Source organism: Sciurus carolinensis, chromosome 12 (genome assembly GCF_902686445.1).
Source record: "Sciurus carolinensis chromosome 12, mSciCar1.2, whole genome shotgun sequence".
NCBI classification, from domain to species: Eukaryota; Metazoa; Chordata; class Mammalia; order Rodentia; family Sciuridae; genus Sciurus; species Sciurus carolinensis.
The window spans coordinates 82,267,165-82,280,475 of NC_062224.1; positions in this window are offsets into that span (position 1 = coordinate 82,267,165).

Sequence of the window (13,311 nt, forward strand, 5' to 3'; positions counted from 1 at the left end):
ATGATGGTTAAATTTATAGTTGCAAACATTGTAATGAGGATGTTAAGGATTATTCTCTGTGCTTTAGTGGGTTTGTTCAGATATCCATTTTTAACAAAAAAATTTTGTGTTCATAGACTAAAAGACCTATCAGTGTTTCCACCATGCACTTCTGTTGTTTAGCGGTTTTTAACTTTTAAGTCTTACATTCCTAGTAACATCTGGGCTTTTCGTAGGTTTTGTTTTGTAAAGATTGGGGAGGAGTTCTCTTTAAACTTTCGCCTCCATTTTGTGTGTGTGTGTGTGTGTGTGTGTGTGTGTAACTGTCTCTTTAAGACATTACTCTGCACTAACATCTCTGATCGTGATATATGCACGTACTTTAGAGATAATCGCGTGTTCTAGGTTACTTGTGTGCATTTGATTGGGCTTCTTGTTTAGGGTCCCTTTTAAAACTAATTCATTAGGTTCAAAATATATTCTCTATTTCCAGTAGGATCTGTGTCCCCAGGTGATACAGGCTCTGAATGACCTTTGTTTTCTCCACTTTTGATGATTTAAAACACTCTGGTCTTCCCCTCGAATCATGCATGCAAAGGGAGGACTGTTTTGGTGACTCAACTGGAAGCAGGTGCCCAATAGTCAGGCTTGATAATGATGTCAGGATGCATTGTAGCTATAAGCCAATAGTGACCAGCCATTGGCACCTCCCTCGGCTGAACTTCTCTTTTTATCTAGTGTGCCTATGGTGAAGTGGCAATAGCATTCACTGTCTTATTTTGCAGTGCTCAGGAAGTGGGACATTAACTTTGAAGGTGCTTGTTTATGTTAACTGAATTCTCTTAGTTTGCTGTGCTAGGTTTACCTCTGTAACAGATTTCGGCAGCTATGCTGACTGACACTACATTCTAGTTGTTAAGGTTCTTTTTTTCCAGCTTCCCCTCCCCCAGCTAGAAATGGGTAGCTTCCTTCTTACTCATTGGTAACTTGCTGCTGCTTTTAGCCCCCTCGTCACCTCAGATCTGAATCGGGAGTGGGCCCAAAGGATAAATTTTAATCTCAGTAATGGTAGATTAGTCCTACTTCCTAAAACCCCCTCTCCCTTTCATATTTCCCCTCCATATTGATTCCATAAAGGAAAATTAATGAGCAATTCCTTCTTTAGGGAGGTAATGAGTGGAAATCTTTTGATCTGGAAGGATAGTAATTTGAGTTTTCTTGAAGAAGCTTTGATAGTGGTTTTGTTTCATTTACCCCACAATAACTGGTTTGCCCCAGTTCAATCCTCAAATTCAATACTTGGTTCTAGTTCAAATAGCATTTTCTTATACAGATAACAAATCAAAAGTGGAATTTGAGGTTATATACTAGTAGTTTTTTTGGTAACTTGTGAATGTGGTCAGCTAAACTGAACTTGACACTTTTTAAAAATAGTTCTTTTTGTGTCCATGAACATGCAAGTAACAGGTGGATTTTAGAGTACTGGTTGGGGAAGGGAATAATGCTTTTCTTGAAATGAACTTCATTGTAAGAGCTATTTTAAGAGTTAGAAAGGCAAGAGCAGAATTTAATAGTAGGAGCAACTGGGAAAGCTTTATAAAAGACCATCTAACCGTTGTTGCTATTTGGAGTGAGTGTGGCAGTCTTTCCTTTGACTGCTTCCCCAGTAGCTACAGAAAAAACTCACTCACCTTGGGAGTTTGGAAAGGAAGAAACCTGGGCTGTGGTCTTTATGACATTTAAGCTGAGAGCCTTAGAACAAGTAGTACATACACATTTCCTGCCAAAGGGTAGGGAAAATAAGTTTGTTGCTCTTAAGGGTAGAAATCTGTCCCTTTCTCTGTGGATGAACCTGAGTGTACTTGGACGGTTGGTTTTTTGTTTAAATATTGGGACATCAAGCTATCTAGTCAAGTTTCATTCTCAACTTATTTCCCTTTGTCTTAGACAAACTCAATATATGGTTTTTAAAAAATATCCAATCTATAAGTTATACTTTTGTTCAAAGCCTAATTCACAAAATTCACAGTGGTGCTGACTGTAATAACCACTATTGGGAAAAATCCCGTATACCTGCCTGTTGCCATGCCAATGGAGTGACTGACTGGTGACATCTGTTTGAGCATGCTTTGTGTGGCTGGGAGAATGCCACCGTTGTGCAGACACTTTGTACATCAGGGGTGAGGGAGGGTTTTCTAGATTATGGGGGAGGGTAAAATTGGGATTTTTTTTGTTCCTTTTTTTTTTTTTTTTTTTTTTTGATGGGGTGTGGGGGTGTAGTTCTCAGCTTATGCCCTAAAATAACATGTATAAAAACCCCTGAAGTATCGTGTGGGTGTGCGTGTGAGTGTGTGTTTGTGTACGTCTGGCAGTTAAACCTTTGTCTTCTGGAAATTAGTGGGTTCTTTTCTTTTTTTTCTCCAGAAGTATTTGTTACAAGATTTGTAAATAAGAGCTCTACTTAGTTTGTTTACCAAGAACGTGTTGCAGCAAACCTTACACACCTAATCCTGCAAGACTTCAGGAAAGACTAAGACTTGCCAGGTTAAGCAGCAGCCAAGTTCTCAGTAATTGTTTGCCTTGATTCATCTTTTAGACTTTTTATTTTGCCAGCTCTAAAATTCCCAGTCTTCCTTGATTTTAGTCCTTAATCATTTATGTTCTGAGCAGGAAGGGTAAAAGAAAGGAACCTGCTTAAATGTATTAATTAGTCCATGAGCTGTGACCCTTTCTTCATATTGCAATGTGGCTAGATACATGATCAGACACCAGAGGGTTGGGCATTCTTGCAATACCTTAACAGTGCTGAAATCTGCAGCATGGTACTAAGGAAGTTAAAGTTTGAATGTAACCACTTTATTTAAAAGTTTTTTTCTTTAATTTAAATGAAATGGGGTTGAAGTGAACATGATTTTGTTGACCATGTTCGTGACTTATAGATGCAACATGCATTGGTAGAATCGTGTGATGGTCTTTTGTGATACTTAATTTTTACATATCCCAGTCTCTGTACGTATCTGCTTAGACAAAGAAAAAACAAACTCCTGCTTTGCTTTTATTGAAGGGTTTCCAGGACTGCGTGTCTGCTCCTGAGCTTTGTTTTAAGTATGTGTATCCTTTGCTTGTATTTTGTATTAAAAAAAATAAGAAAAAGAACCCCTTATTGTTGAGCATGTTGGCATTGTCCCCTTTTTTTTTTTTTTTTTTTTCCTCTTTTGGGGACATACGAAGCAAGTTAACTCTTTTTCTGTATCTTTTTTTTCTTTTGTAAACTTTTTTTTGTTTTGTTTAAAAATGGCTTTATAAAAGGGCTTTTATAACCCAGATGTGTGCTCTGTGTACTTCTTGTAATACTTCAAAGCAAATACACTGACGGATAGTCGATTACCTTGGCCCATCAGCTCTCTGTCCAGCCTCACTTTGGGGGAAGACTGTTCCCTGAATAATTTAGAAACTTTAGCAATGACCACCCCTGTTGTTGAGTAAGGAAAACTTGTCTTAAAAGCATGAAATCAACACTCATTTTTAATTAAGGGAGGGAGAACTGGACTGAGAGCAGGAGGATCCCTAATTCGCATTCTTCCTCATGTTTTTATCCAAAGATAGGAAGTATTGTGGAGGACAGAGTTTGCCTCAACAATCATATGTATAATAAAAGATGATTTTTATGCTCACAAAACACATTTGCATTCAGTTTCAAATACCCATTAGAACTACACGAAATCATCCAATGATTTAGGCAGTGTTACTTGAATGAGGGACATGGTACAAGCTCCGCCTTCAGAACAGGACTGCTAGGTAGCTATTGGGGCTTTTATTCTTTTTAATCTTTCCCCTCAATTATATACTTGCCTTGTCAGCAAATACTGTAACTGACTTTAAAGCTCCCCTTTGCTTTGGAATTAAATGCTTTTTGCATGTTGTTATATGTCGATGACTAGTTTATATTTATTTCCCAATAAAGTCCCAGTCAAAGTGGGACATCAGAAGAATGTTAGCAATCCACTTTTCCTCGATCTGTTTTGTGGTTAACATACCAAATTTTGTTTCTATACAATGCTAAAGACATATAATCTGGTTTAAAGAATTTCAAAAACTTCAAGTGACTAAACAGCAGATGCATGGAGGTAAAATACATTTAGAACTACCATGATTTATTTAGAAGTCTTACTATACAATAATTATACTGTGCTTGTACAGCACATTGGGGGTCTATGAAGTTTTTGTTTATTATTTAATTTTCACAATTATGAAATGGGCAAGATGCGTTTTGTTCCTCCAATATTATAGAAAAGAGACTGGCTCAGGTAGGATGAGACTTGATGTGGTATCTTGATGGGGCTAGCCTGTGGTACAGGGTTTGAATCAGGTCTGTGTCTTTTACGTTGTCACAGCTGTTAGTAGCATTTTGCTGTTCTTTGGCATCTCCAAACAGTGATACCTGAACCAATCCAAGGAGTTACAACAAAGGTTTAATGAAAGGGCTGGGGATGTGGCTCAGTGATAGTGCTTACCTAGCAGTTCAGTGTCCTGGGTTCCATCCCCAAAAGTGCAAAACAACAAAAACAAACAACCTTTCAGTGAGATATGATGATTTCTGATTAAGTACTTCAAAATTCCCATGACCCCTTTTGAGGCAAAATGACTGCAGGTTCAAGACCAACCTTTAAGGAGAACTTGTCTCAAAAAAAATAGCCAGGCATGATAGTGCACACCTGTAATCCCAGCCAGTCTGAGCAATTTAGCAAGACCCTGTCTCAAAATTTAAAAATAAATAAATAAATAAAGGCAGGGGATGTAGCTCAGTGGTTAAGCCCCCTTTTGGTTAAATCCCTAGTACAAAAAAAATTTTTTTTAATGGACTAGGGACATAGTTCAGTGGTAGAGTACCTCTGGGTTCAATCCCTAGTACAGGGGGAAAAATTCAGATTATTTAAATTCTTTTTATCTTCTGATTGTTTCAAGATTGTAATTATTGAGGAAATGATCAGTCGTCTTGACTATATAATTTTGCCTTCCACCAGTAGAGGGCACTGTTTGTCCTCCACATCAACAAGAACTGTTTTTCCCATCTCATGTTTAGGTACTGTGTTCCCCACCCTGTGTTTCAGGACACCCTGCCACTACTTGGGTTAAAGAGGTTCTGTGATAAGTGTACACACTTGTTGTCCTAGTACAATACAGCAGCATTCTTTTCTGGATGTTACAAGGGAAATTGGATCTCTTGATTCATGCACACCTGTACTCTCCTGATGTTCTCTTCTTGTAACTCCCAAACCTATATAGACAGCTTCCCAAAATTATACTGTGTTAAGATTTCAAAACGCAGCTGTTGAACTCGTGGCCCTATTTTGAAACAGGTGTTGCCTTTTGAAATTGGCTTCCAGCTCAAAAACCTTGTTTCTTGCATAAGGAGCACTGAGACATGTATTTGCATACAACAAATACTAAGACTCCTTTTCTAAGTAATGTGGTAACTTGTGTTCCTTGAATTTGAATTAATTAATTTTTTTGTACTGGAGATTGAACCCAGGGACACTTAACCACTGAGCAACATCCCCACCCCTTTTTTTATTTTGAGACAGTGTCTCATTAGGTTACTTAGGGCTTTGCTAAATGGCTAAGACTGGCTTTGAACTTGGGATCCTCCTGCCTCAGCCTCTCCAGCTACTGGGATTACAGGTGTGCCACTGTGCCCAGCTGTTCCTTGATCTTGATGGCATGCTTTTTTTTCCCTCTATTATCTTAATCAAGTGAACGACTACCCATTTTGACGCTTTCACTGGGTCACCACCAGGGGAAATTGGTATTGCTCATGGGTGTGTCTTATTTCAATAGTAAAGTCCTGGACAAATATTGTGAAATAAATGTGTGTTAATTCAGGGGCCAGGGAGCAAGAAGGTGCAGTCAAGAGTTTCCATCCAAGTAAAGCAAATAATTACTTTAAAACGTGATAACAAAATCTTGGGAATAATTGTTTGCCTTGAATTTTCTCTAACCTGGCACCCAGAAGTGATTTGTTTAGAAATCTAACTTTAAGGAACAGGTGGAGCAAGGAAGAGTACACATATGTATTAGTGTTATTGATAATGTTTATTAAGTTGAACATAATATATACATAAAAGCCATTTTATTCCAATACACAAGACCACCTCCTTGGCTGATGGGGATGCAGTGTGTCCTCTGTCTCTGTCTTAGGTAGGAACAGGAGGAGGTCCTCTGTAAGTAGTTGGGGTTCTCCTCACTACAAGAGATAGGGTAGATGAATTGAGTCAGGCTCTGAAGGAGATAGAAAGGAGTTGATCCAGGAAAAACGATGGCCTAAATTTTAGGCAAAGATTACCAATTTGGTAATCCTAACTGATTGGCTATGTGGTAAAAAGTGATTTCTTATCCACTTAATGAACTGTGGTATAATTAACAAAAAATAGTCAAATACTGATCTTTACCCAAAACTGTGTATAGTGACATATACTCAAACCTTATCTTGTGGCTATAAGGTAGATCTCCATGTTCACTAATTCACCCTAATGGAATAAATATACTAAGCTCTTAAAAATATATAGTTTTCCTTCTAAAGTGGTTAAGAATAATGATAAAACAAAGTTCTTTTAAAAGACACTAAATGTCTTAGGGAATCCAGAAAGACTCAGTTGACATTCTGTTTAGATCTTAGAACATAACCTCTGGCCCTTTCGCCTCGCTTCATATCTAATGCATGCCACATCTCAATTACAAACTCCAAGCTCCTGGTTTTGTCTTTCCCTCCTGCCTCTGACCTCATTTTGCCACTCTCTCTCTTTTCCTACTCTTGTTTTTGTGAAGGAACAACTGGTTTCCATGGGGTTAGTGCTTTTGAGGCAAATATAATGCATGTAAATGGACAGAGAACCAGCAGTTCTGTAGACAGACTCACGGTTGGCCTGATTGCAAGATAAATAACACTTCCCGGTAAACTTGGAACAATGCAGAGTGGAGATTCCAAAGCTCTATTGTGACGAATGCTGGTACGGTTTCAGGTACACAGGACAGAGACAGGATCTTGTTCAAGAGGGTGGGTATTTTCATAGACTTTGCACAATGGGCCAGCCTAGGGCCATCAGCAAAGCAGGTCATCCTTCTCTCATCCTGCTTTCCTTCATTCTCTTCCCACTCACCCCCTGGCTCTACTGCTGGCTTCTGGGTTACTCACTCTTTACAAGTCAACACCACTGAGTTGCTGAGAAGCAGATGCCCCTCCCTAGGAGCATTAAGTCTGGGGACACACAATTCCAGACACTGGACATAGGACAGGAGTTCCTAGAACACCTGTTCCTCTATAGTTCACCTCTGATTTGACTGGCAATATTTACTGACGATGACAGTTAGGGTGACTATATTCCAGTCCCCAAATTGGGATCTATGCTGAAGCGAAGAGTTCTGTCATCTTCTTCCATAGGAAAGACAGTCTAAGATACCTTTTGGCTCTCAGAATATTGGCATGTCTGGGATAATTTTATGCTTTAAGGAACTGAAGCATGAGATACTGAAAACTGAATTATTCTAGGGAATTTATGTGAATAGTGTAAAAAGTGCAACTCATTCAGGCAGCAGGAGTGAGAATTGCCCATAATGCTCACTCCAGCATAAGTAGTTGTTTGGGGTTTGTTTTTGTTTTGTCTTTGTTTTTCAGTACTAGGAATTGAACCCAGGGGTGCTCTACCACTGAGTTACATTCCCGGCCCTTTTTTAAAATTTTGAGACAGGGTCTCACTAAGTAACACCAGGCTGGCCTCAAACTTGTGATCCTCCTGCCCCAGTCTCCTAAGTAGCTGGAATTATAGGCGTGGACCACCACACCCAGCAGTAGTTATTTATTTTCCTTGAGCCACGAGTCACTTTCCCTCACTTGGTAACATGCTTTGGAGAAGCTTTGTGGCTGATTTGGTTGAAATCGGAAAATCAGTTTGCAGGATGATCTTGGGCAAGTCACCTATCCATCCACCATCCACACCATGCCTCTCTCCCTTTCATGTAGGGGGATGATAAGGGACTGCTTCTCCTCTGCTTCAAAAGGACATTGTGTGAGGGTGTGAGACACCTGGAAAACAGGCTTTTTATGCACGCAGGTTACTGTTCGCATTGAAGACCAGCCAGCCTCAAACAAAAGCAGTAATGTACCTCTCTAGGCAGGGGACACTGCAGCTAAAAACCTCATTCTTGCAGTGCTACAATCCTTTTCGTGTGTCTCTGAAGTATAAATGGGTTATTTATTAGTAATAACACTCTTGCACAAAGGTAATCTTTAACCAGCCTGTGATATAAGGTAGTTTTGGAGGAAAGGGGGGAGTGACAGTAACTCCCAAGTCACCTGCAATAGTAAGGGCTTTTCCCGCTAGTGTAAATGTACAGACCTGTTGATTAGTTTGCTCCTTCAGCTTCTGGTAGGAAAAAAGAACTTCAGAGAGTGATTTCAAACTGTATTCCTCATCATAGACACATGTCAAGTGAGAGAACATTCTCTTGGTCTGGAAAACTAACTAGAGATGCTGACGAGCAGATTTGGGGTATTTGAAATCACCTTATTTCTAAGTCCTTGGTCTCTCTAAGTTAACCCCTTTCAGAAAAGAAGCCACAAAACTATCTGTTGGATCCAGGGACAGAATCCAGGACTCAGCTCAACACTGAGATGAAATAAATATGACATCACATACACACATGCACACACACATACGGTATTGACACCCTCACTAAAGCCTCACTAGAATGCTTTTCTGGGGGGCCCTATCCTGAGACCTTTTCATAGACTAATAGCATTTTGCCAACTGAACCCCAGGGACATGCTACAAGATGAATGCCACCCCTATAAATTCTCTCTTCAATCTTTGGGAAAAGAAAACTCTATTTCAACAGATAGAGGAGCGACTTTAAAGAAAGTTTGCCTTGCTGGGTGCGGTAGCCACCCCTGTGATCCCAGCAGCTCAGGAGGCTGGGGCAGGAGATCACAAGTTCAAAGCTGGCCTCAGCTATTTATTAAGGCTCTAGGCAACTTAGCAAGATCATTTCAAAAAAATTTTTTTTAAATGGCCAGGTATGTGGCTCAGTGGTTAAATGCCCCTGGGTGCACTCCCCAGTACCAAAAGAAATTTTAAAAAGTTTGACTTATGTAAGTTGAGTCATGGTCAGACTGTATAAATACTAACATTTGGTCAGGAGTCTGTTATCTTACACACTCTCCCATCAGATTGTTAAGAACATCATTTGTGCTGTGGGGAGAGATAAGATAACGCCCAGAAGTTGAAAGTTCCCTTTGTCATGTTATCTTGCTGAAAGAGATAGAATTGTTCATTTTTGGCTTAAGTGAAATTTTCAGTTTTCTCAACTCAGTTGCTATCACTGAGTTCCGTTAGTGTGCATGACACATGCTTCCTCTCATTAGGCATGTTGGACAAGTGTCAACATTTAAGGTCGTGAGAACTGGATTTTTGTTCCCCTTAAGAGTATGCTATTAAGAAAACTTGAGTGAAAGTCGGGGTGGCATTGTTCCCCCAGGCTTAGCATTTACAACATTCTTGTAGAGTTGGAATGCTAGCCTGGTCAGAGAGGGACATGCGGCAGAGTCTCAGCTTGAAGCAGCCAATGGGGAAGAAGTGGAGTGAGAAATAAGGAGTCTGCTCTTGAGGCCTCTCTCCTCCCACTTGACAGGCCTCTTCAGTTCCTGTTATGTCAACCAGACTTTCAAAGACTTTTCAAAGAGATTCTTTTGGGATCGAACCCAAAAAGAAAAGCGGTTCACCACCGAGCCATATCCCAGCCCCTCAAAGGAAATTTCTTTATTTTGGATTTTTTTTTCTTCTTCTGTTTCCAGGATAAAACTCTTAATTGAGAATACACAACTTCAATTTCTAATCAATGAGAAAGAGCAACTGATAACTATATGCAACTGTGACTGGAAATCAAGGGATTGGATATTCTTTGGCAGTCTGTAGAAAAGCGCCTTAAATCAGTGGTTTCAAAATGGGGTCCCCGGACCCACCATTTGACCCAGCTATCCCACTCCTGGGTTTATACCCGAAGAACTTAAAATCAGCATACTACAGTAATGCAGCCATATCAATGTTCATAGCAGCTCAATTCACAATAGCTAGATTGTGGAACTAACTAAGATATCCTTCAATTGATGAATGGATAAAGAAAATGTGGTACATATACACAATGGAATATTACTTAGCCATAAAGAAGAATAAAATCATGGCACTTGCTGGTAAATTGATGGAGTTGGAGAATATGCTAAGTGAAACAGGCCAAGCCCAAAAAACCAAAGGCTAAATGTTTTCTCTGATAAGTGGATGATGATACATAACGAGGGAGGTGGGGGGTGGGCAAGAGAAGAATGGAGGAACTTTGGATGGTGTAGAGAAGAATGGGGTGGGAGGAGGTGGGGGAAGGAAAGATAGTAGACTGAGACAGACAGTATTACCCTAGGTATATGTACGATTACATGAATGGTGTGAATCTACATTGTGTACAACCATAGAAATGAAAAGTTGTACCCCATTTGTGTACAATGAATCAAAATGTGTCTGTAAAAAAAAAAAAAAAAAAAAAAATGGGATCCCTGGATCAGCAGCCTCAACCTCAGCTGGAAACTTGTTTGAAATGTAAAATCTTAGGCCCCAACCCAGAGCCATTTAGTCTGAAACGGGGGATAGGACCTGGCAGTTAGGGTTTAACAAGCCCTCCAGGTGACTGACACACACAAAAGTTTGACAAACATTGTTGGTTTCAATCAGGCCAAAGGATCAGCTGGACTAAATCCTTACCCTCTTCTGGTTGGAAAAGGCAGCTTGGCCTGAGCGACGCTGAGAGAGACCAATCATGGCGCCACTTACCTGATGGACTGGCTCAGCAGCACCAACTAAAACCTATACTTGCATCCTCATTTGCCATCCCTGGAAATAGTTTTCTTCACTTTCGGACACTTTGTACCTCTGTAGGAGTCGCCAAAGGGAGCTTTTCACTCAATCTCACTGTCACATACTTCCAGCACCTCTGCTTTATATCCTATAACTTTCGAATCCTCCCTGCTCTTGGCCTTCATGCAGATTCAGGCCTTGGTTTGGGATTGTTTGTTTTTTCATTCTCTTTCTGGAAAGAAGACTGGACAAATGTTTTGGGTGTGTGTGGTGCTGGAAATGGAACCCGGAGTCTTGCACTTGCGCGGCAAGTGCTCTACCATGAGCTACACCCCAGCCACTCTAGTGAGAGCTTTAATTCTTCAAAATCTATGCCTCTCCCTGCAAAATTCGTTTTGGTTGTTAACTTGCACTTCTGCCAACACTAAGTCTTGGTAGTGACAGTAGCTCCTGTCAGGGAGGACTGCTGTGTTCTTGAACACTCATCTGCCTTCTGTCACTGAATTCTCACCACACTCCCACAAGGTACAGGTGACACAGGAAGAAACTTAGGTCTAGAGATGGTTAAACACTGTGCTCAGCTCACGTAAGTTGACAGTCACAACATTCTGCTACCTTTTTTGACTAAGGTCAACACCAATCAATTTGCACATTGGTTCTCTTTGCTTGTTTCCCAGAATATACACCCTCTGGCAGAAATATCAGGGAGCGGTGAATTCACCAAAAAGAGATGAAAAGAGAGAAAGAGGGAAAACTCTGGACAAAAGTCAGGGATCTGGGCTTGAGTTCCGGTTCTCCACTCACCAGCTTGGTGCAAGACGCCCTCTGAGTCCCAGCTGCTGAGATGGTGAACCAGGTCAGTAACATCACTTTCTTGGAATTGTTGAGGCTCATACCTGAAACCATTTAGCAGAAGGCCTTATGGGAATGTTTTCCCTCAGGGGGAAGTTAATAAAGCATCAATAGCAAAAGTCAGGCACAGCCAGCGCTGTGAACCACAGTGCTGTTGCTTGTTGCACAGGGAAGTTACTGGTCTCCACTGTTTTGTTTTTTCAGACTGAGATAATGGCGCAATCTAAGTAAATAAGGAGACAGGAACAAGGGCTGGGAATCACACAGCCTGCTAATGGCCTTCTTGGCCTCTGGTGCACCTTGCTTCAGGCACTATGTGTTTACTTATATTTGCCCTATGAATTCTCTGGCAAACAAGGTGTCTCTTGTGTACATTTTGATACTTGTGAAGGGAGCAAACAGAGCTCTTTGTTGGAATGCCCTAGCATTTAGGCAGGCACAGACCAGGCCTGTCCCCAGCTTTCTAGATGCTCAGATCTCCCTGGCTTGGGGAGGGGAGGATAGAAAAATAGGTAGCTAGGACCCCTCGTGAGACATGTCCTATGGGAGCTCTGTCCAGGAAAGTAAGAGAGGGAGGCCAGGATGGGCTGCGACTGCTGTGTGTCCCACTCAGTCCTGCCTCTCTGATGCTGTGGTTGAGGGACTGGGTGGGCAGGGAGATGCAGAATAAGCCCACACAGCCCTCCTGCTGCTCCTCCTTGGCTTCTCTGGAAGCTGACTTGTGTCTTGGAGACCGGAAGATATAGAAGGCCATGCTCCCCATAGAGGCTTAGCCGAGTGTGCTACAAAGACTGCAATTACCCGCGTGCTGCCAACCTAGTGCAGCATTGTGGGGTCTGTCTTGCGGGAGGGTGGGAAGAGCTGATGGTAAATGGAATGTGAACAAGAGACGAGAAGATCCATAAGGCTCCACCTTCCTCTAGAAACTCAAGTTGTGGCTCATGGCAGAAGGGAGCTCTGCACCCTCCATTCTCAAAGAAAAAGGATGGATGCTGGGACCCGAAGGAGGGCCTGTCCCCTGATGGCCTGGAGACCTCTCTCCTCTAGCCCAGCTGCCAGACTATTTGCAGAGAGCAGATTTCAGGATAAACAGTGGTGAGCAGGTAAACAGGACTGGGCCCTCCCTCCAGGATATACAGTTTTAACTATTTGGCTCTTTCTTTTCTTTTTTTTTTTTTAACATGTCATGCAGGAGGGGATGAAAACCAATATGTGAGCTAATTTAAGGACAGAAGTCTTGCTACTGGGAAGTTTTTGCTTTCATATATTTCTTTGGAAGAAGAAAGCTTTCCCCAAAACAATCAGGAAGTGATATCTTCTTAATGGGTAGTTTTGTGGGGTTCCCCCACAATGCACACTTAGGAATGAGGGATAAAGGAGAATTTTGATCCTAAAGAGTCTAAATCTGGCTTTCTCCACCTTGGCGCTAATTGACCTTTGGGATCAGATGATTCCTTGTTGTGGGGGTGCTATCCCGAGAATCGTAGGATGTTTAGCAACTTGTTTAGCCATGTCCTCCACCCGATAGATGCCCATGGTACCCACTGCCCCATGGTAAAAACCAAAAATGTCTCCAGACATTGCC